Source organism: Myotis nattereri, assembly GCF_964212035.1.
Source record: "Myotis nattereri genome assembly, chromosome: 3".
In the NCBI taxonomy this organism is placed as follows: Eukaryota; Metazoa; Chordata; class Mammalia; order Chiroptera; family Vespertilionidae; genus Myotis; species Myotis nattereri.
The window spans coordinates 105,629,693-105,636,165 of record NC_138077.1 but is presented as its reverse complement, the minus strand read 5'-3'; the positions used below and the strand labels follow the sequence as shown (position 1 = coordinate 105,636,165).

Sequence of the window (6,473 nt, the reverse complement as noted above, 5' to 3'; positions counted from 1 at the left end):
ATGTAGCAGGATACAAAATTAACTCCAAGAAATCTATGGCATTTCTCTATACCAATAATGAACTTACAGAAAGAGAGACTAAAAAAGCAATCCTGTTTACCATCACACACAAAAAAATTAAGATACCTAGGAATAAACTTAACTAAAGAGGTAAAAGACCTCTACTCAGAAAACTTCAGGACATTGAAAAAAAGAGATAGAGGAAGACATAAACAGGTGGAAGAACATACCTTGTTCATGGATTGGTAGAATCAACATCATCAAAATGTCCATACTAGCCAAAGCAATATATAAATTCAACGCACTCCCCATTAAAATACCAATGGCATATTTCACAGACCTAGAAGGAACTCTCCAAAAAATCATCTTGAATAATTTAAAAAAAAGACCCCGAATAGCTGCAGCGATCCTGAGAAAGAAGAACAAAGTAGGAGGGTTATAAATACCAGATATCAAGCTGTATTACAAAGCCACTGTTCTCAAAACTGCCTGATACTGGCACCAGAACAGACATATAGATCAATGGAATAGAATAGAGAACCCAGAAATCGACCTAAACCAATATGGTCAATTAATATTTGACAAAAGGAGGCAAGAACATACAATGGAGTCAAGACAGTCTCTTCAATAATGGTGTTGGGAAAATTGGACAGATACATGCAAAAAAATGAAACTATACTACCAACTTACAACCATATACAAAAATAAACTCAAAATGGATAAAGGACTTAAATATAAGACGGGAAACCATAAAAATGCTAAAGGAATCCAAAGGCAACAAAATCTCAGACATATGCCGAAGCAATTTCTTCACCGATACAGCTCCTGGGGCATTGGAAACTAAAGAGAAAATAAAGAAATGGAACTACATCAAAATAAAAAGCTTCTGCACAGCAAAAGAAACCATCAACAAAACAACAAGAAAGCCCACTGCATGGGAGAACACATTTGCCAATGTTATCACCGATAAGGGTTTAATCTCCAACATTTATAGGGAACTCATACAACTTAACGAAAGGAAGATAAATAATCCAATCAAAAAATGGGCAAAGGACCTAAATAGACACTTTTCAAAAGAGGACATTTAGAAAACCAAGAGACATATGAAAACATGCTCAAAGTCACTAATCATCTGAGAGATGCAAATCAAAACAACAATGAGATGCCATCTCACACCTGCCAGAATGGCTATCATCAACAAAGGACAAGTGCTGGAGAGGATGTGGAGAAAAAGGAACACTTGTGCACTGCTGGTGGGAATGCAGACTGGTGCAGCCACTATGGAAGACAGTATGGAGTTTCCTCAAAAAGTTAAAAATGGAACTCCCATTTGACCTAGTGATCCCACTTCTAGGAATATATCCCAAGAAACCAGAAATTAACTAAGAAACAAAACAGGAACAAACTTATAGGGAATAAACTGAGGGTGGCTAGATTGGGGTACCAACATGAGGGGGTTTGGGCCTTGGTGAAAAAGGTGAAAGTATTAAGAATTACAAATTGGTAGTTACATAATAGTCACAGGGATGAAAAGTACAGCATAGGAAACACAGTCAATAATATTGTGATAACTACGTATGATGCCAGTTGGGTACTGGAAATATCAAAGGGAACTACCATGTAAAGTATATGACTACCTAACCACTAAGCTGTACACTTAAAACCAATGCAAAATAAAATTGAAAGAAAAAAAAATAATATCCATTTTACAAGCCTATCGAGAGAACTTTAAATGATGTAACTTGTAAAGGTTTATTTAAAAGTCTGTGCGTCTGTACAGACACAAATATCCTTCTATCCATATAGGAAATATTAACAGGAAAGACTATGCATTCAGTTTAGAAGGCTTTAGAGAAGTTTGAGACATATTTGGGTTACTTCCTACAATCTTATTATTGTTGAAGTAATGAATGGAGGTTTGGTTGTTGCAAGTGGTTATGTCCTAGTCACATTTAGAGCCAGAACTTTAAATACTTCCATCTCTTCCTAAAATGAGATTTTCTAACTTGATCTAGTACTTAGTTCAGGGCAAGGATCATGGATGATGGTAAATGTTAAATGATGAATGGACCAATCATTCAATTGACAGTAGTACATCAGTCAATCAATCAATCACTCCATTCTTAAATCAATTTTTAGAGTCCAGGAAACTGTGAGACTCTCTAACCAATGTATGAAGTCCTCCTTTTGCACATGTTTTCTTGGTGTATTATTTTAAAACTAGAGGCCCGGTGCATGAAATTCATGCAGGGGGGGGGGATGTCCCTCAGCTCAGCCTGCACCCTCTCCAATCTGGGACCGCTTAGGGCAGTGGTTCTCAACCTGTGGGTCGTAACCCCTTTGGGGGTCGAACAACCCTTTCACAGGGGTCACCTAAATACATCTTGCACATCAGATATTTACATTACAATTCATAACAGTAGCAAAATTATAGTTATGAAGTAGCAATGAAAATTTTATGGTTGGGGGTCACCACAACATGAGGAACTGTATTAAAGGGTCACGGCATTAGGAAGGTTGAGAACCACTGCCTTAGGGGATGTCCAACTGCCAGCAATCAGGATTGTCTCACAATCCAGGACTGCTTGCTCCTATCCACATGCTGCCTGCCTGCCTGATTGCCCCTACCTTGCCCTCCCCTGCAGGCCAATCGCCCCTACCTTTCCCTCCCCTACAGGCCTGATTGTCCCCAACTGCCCTCCCCTGCCAGCCTGATATTCCCCATCTGCCCTCCCCTACCAGCCTGATCGCCTCTAACTGCCTGTGCCTTGGCCCCCAGTCTGGCCTCCCTCTGCAGAAGGCTACCTGGTGGATCAGGGGAAGGCACCGCCCCCATTACCCCACTGCTGCTGCCACTGCCGGCCTGAGCCTCGGCCCTCCCAGCCGCTGCAGCTTTGTCTGGAAGGACGTCTGAAGATGACCACTCTAATTAGCATGTTACCCTTCTATTAGTATAGATTTGGGGACCATTACAACCACACAGAACTTAAAGAGAACACATGGCCCTGGCCGGTTTGGCTTAATGGAGAGAGCATCGGCCTGTGGACTAAAGGGTCCCAGGTTTGATTCTGGCCTGGGTTGCGGGCTCGATCCCCAGGAGGGGGCCTGTGGGAGGCAGCTAATCAGTGATTCTTATCATTGATGTTTCTTTTTCTTTTTTTCTTTTTTTTATTTTTATATAATTATAGTCCATATTTCTTTTATGAGAAAAATGTGCAAGCAGTTCCCTTAATTATACCCCTGCAAATAGGGCATTTTCTTAGGGAAGGGTCAAATTCCTGGCATACTACTAGATGACCACAAGGCCACAAGGAATGAATACAATAGAAACTTCTTTGTCCATGCACACTTTACAAGTTATTTCTTCTTGCAACCTCCTCAATTGTTCTTCCATAGACAGACCTGAAACATTTTCTGTTGGAATATACTTCATATTCTTTTCCACAAATAAGCTCTTATATAATGTAAAGTCAATTTCTTTTAGACAGTTTTTGAAGATTTTGGCTGCAGCATTTCCTTTAACTAAAACAGCATCAATCAGTTCTCTTGCTTGTAAAGGTATCTGTGTTTTTTGTTTAATTATATCATGTTCTTCTTTATTAATTATATTGGCCTTTAGAAGATTATCCAGGATCGGAAGCACACAAGTCAACTGTTGAAAGAGAGCCATTCTATTCTTCCGAGTTAATGACAAATCATCTGATGCCATTTCTTCAGTTTGTCTTTCTTTTTATTCTTGTCTGTTTTCATCTTCAGCATGAAGAAGTGCTGACACAATATCATTAACTGTTTTGTAATTCTCTCCAGTTGTTAGGATTTTACTCTGAACTGTCTGTTTTATCAAGCTTCTACTGAAGACCATTTCCCAGGCAGCTTTCACCACTGGCGTATCCATCATGACTGCATCTTCTGAAGTACTTTCTCCAGGTCCAAAATGAACAATGGGTGGATCAGCATTTTCATCTCCAGGAGTGTCTGAAGTTGACAACAGCTGTTCAAGAAGATGATGATATCTGGCTTGAATCTCATCAACAGACCCCTGTCCTTTCATGAGTATCAAGAACTCACACCTTGGAAACCACTTGGCATGTTCTACCCAGGGGTCATCTCCAGATTCCCAACACCTTAAGCCACCATCACAGCAAAAGCATTTGACATCATCGTTTCGACCTACATAATAGAAACCAGCACTTGCAAGCTGCTCAGGTTGAACTGGAACATTAGAAGGCCAGTACATAAATGTTCTCAGTCGGGCTGCATGTGTCTGCATGCTCAAATTTGAAATGCTAAACCTCAGGGTGTCTAGAGAATTCTCCAAAAATGGGCAGTTGGGGAAATGTCTTTGGTGTTCTGACATAGCATCATCCTTTGGTTCCCAGTTACTTAGTTTCCTGCCACAAGCAAAGCAAGCTACCCTATCTCCAGGTCCTATGTAATAAAAACCAGCTCTTGCCAATTCTGATGGTGACAAAAAGTTAATGGTCACAGGTGGTAAGTAAGCAATCTGGCTTGTTCAGTGCTCATTGCATAATTGTAGGGGTTAGTCCTCAATGGGGAGAGGTCTTCAACAGCTCTAGAATGAATAGGGTTTGATGAAAGGTTGGGATAAGAACCACTGAATGATCCCCGTTGTTCCAAAGTGGGAGACAATGAATGTGTACAACTGTTTCTCATTGGAAAAGTCATCTTAAAGGTGGATTCCAAATCAGTAACAGAAACCAGATTCTGAATAAAGCTACAGCTAGGATAGAGCTGTTTGTGTTTTTTCAATAGGATTGTCTCCTTGTTTCCAGTTATCCAGCATCAGGCCACAGCAGAAGCATTTGACTTTGTCATTCACACCAGTGTAATAAAAACCAGCCCGAGCAAGACTCCTTTCGGACACAAGAACATCAGTGGGGAAAGTCGAGTACGTAGACAGTCTGTAGAGTTCACATGAAAAGTCATATTTCATTTTGTGTTTGTTGTCAATTGTCCAATTTGACAAGATAGTACTATCTTCCATTATAGTCTTTTTTTATATGAGGGACCTGGGACAGGTCGTTGGGAGGTAGTTTTGTGCATGAGTGATTTTACTTTTTGATGGGCAAAAACTTTCGCATGAAATTTCTCATCTCTTCATACTAAATTAGATTTTTACTACAAAAAAGAATCAAATGATAGGCGCCTACTTAAAATTTACTACACCTAGTTTAGTGGACTTACATCTACATTTACACTCGGGTAGGATGAATATCCCCTCTAAATTACCAAGATACTCTGTAGTACTCTTTGGGATTATATTAACTCTTTTAGGTAACTCAGGTGCTGTTAAGTCATTATTTAGTGTAATACTAATATAATGACCTAAAAGCAGTCGGTACACTTCTGAAAATATTTAAAAATAATTGACTTTTAAAGGAGGTTTATATTCCCAAAGTTCTAAACAACTACAGAATACCTAAATTTACTTTTGGTTGTAAACTACAAAGCCTGGATATCAAGCCAATTACTGATGATGCAATAAAAGGAAGAAACTTTATGCAGCCTTCTTTCTCTACAAGCACTTTAATATAATTTCCAAAAATAAAAAATACAAAATCTTGTTTTAGTCTAGTAAACAAGAATTAAAGTCTTCATATGGTCACATTATCTAAAGGCTAATTCACACAACTTACTACCATAGTATTTACTTAAGTGGGTTATATTAGTTTCAGATAGCTTTTGGGGACACCAATACCCACAAGCTTTGTTGAACTTATTCCTGTTATACTATGTATGATGTCAAATGAAACGAATTTTGCTTAAAGCTCACAAACTGCTAATTTTTTTTCCTTTGTTAATTATTATCTATATGTTTCCATTTCCTGCAGCATCATTATTATGTTGTTTTTCTTCCTAACTTTGCATACCACTTTATTATTATGCTTGACCAATTGAAGGTATTTTCTCTATAAACTTAACTAATTTAACCATAAAATTTCCACAAGAGAAACTTTCTACTCTGCATTTAAAAATTAACCTGTCTTTCACTTAAGGATCATGCACCTATATCACTCATTTTGTAATTACAGATAAATAAATTTATCAAGGTAACAGCTTGTCCTTTGTTGTATTATCATAAATGCCTAATAAAATATTGTATTACATAATGTACCAGTAATTAACTTTACTATTCTTTCTGAAAACCCTTCACATTTAAGAAATATAATTCATACACAAAATTACACTCCACAGAGTTCAAGCTATATCCCTTTATAAAGCCTGGGTCTCCATATGGGATTTATTACTGCAGCGGAAAAAAACGAGGGGAAAAAAGTAGTCTCTTCAAAACTGTAAATCTCAGTGCAGGAGGTGCCCACGGAGATGGCGCGGCTGCTCCTCGGCCTCCACACCCGCAGCAGCGGCGCCCACGCGACGCGCAGCCGGACCAGGGACCAGCTCCGGTCGGCCCTCCCGAAGCCCCCACCACCGCCCAGGCCAGGCCCGCACCG

At 39.1% G+C, this 6,473-nt stretch overlaps 1 pseudogene across 1 annotated transcript; it reads right to left on the bottom strand.

The window, feature by feature from the left end:
• Positions 1-3,074: 3,074 nt before the first annotated feature.
• Positions 3,075-5,020, bottom strand: LOC308516613 (baculoviral IAP repeat-containing protein 2-like; annotated as a pseudogene). The gene has a single exon. The product of its transcript is annotated as a baculoviral IAP repeat-containing protein 2-like (transcript).
• Between the last annotated feature and the right edge of the window lie 1,453 nt (positions 5,021-6,473).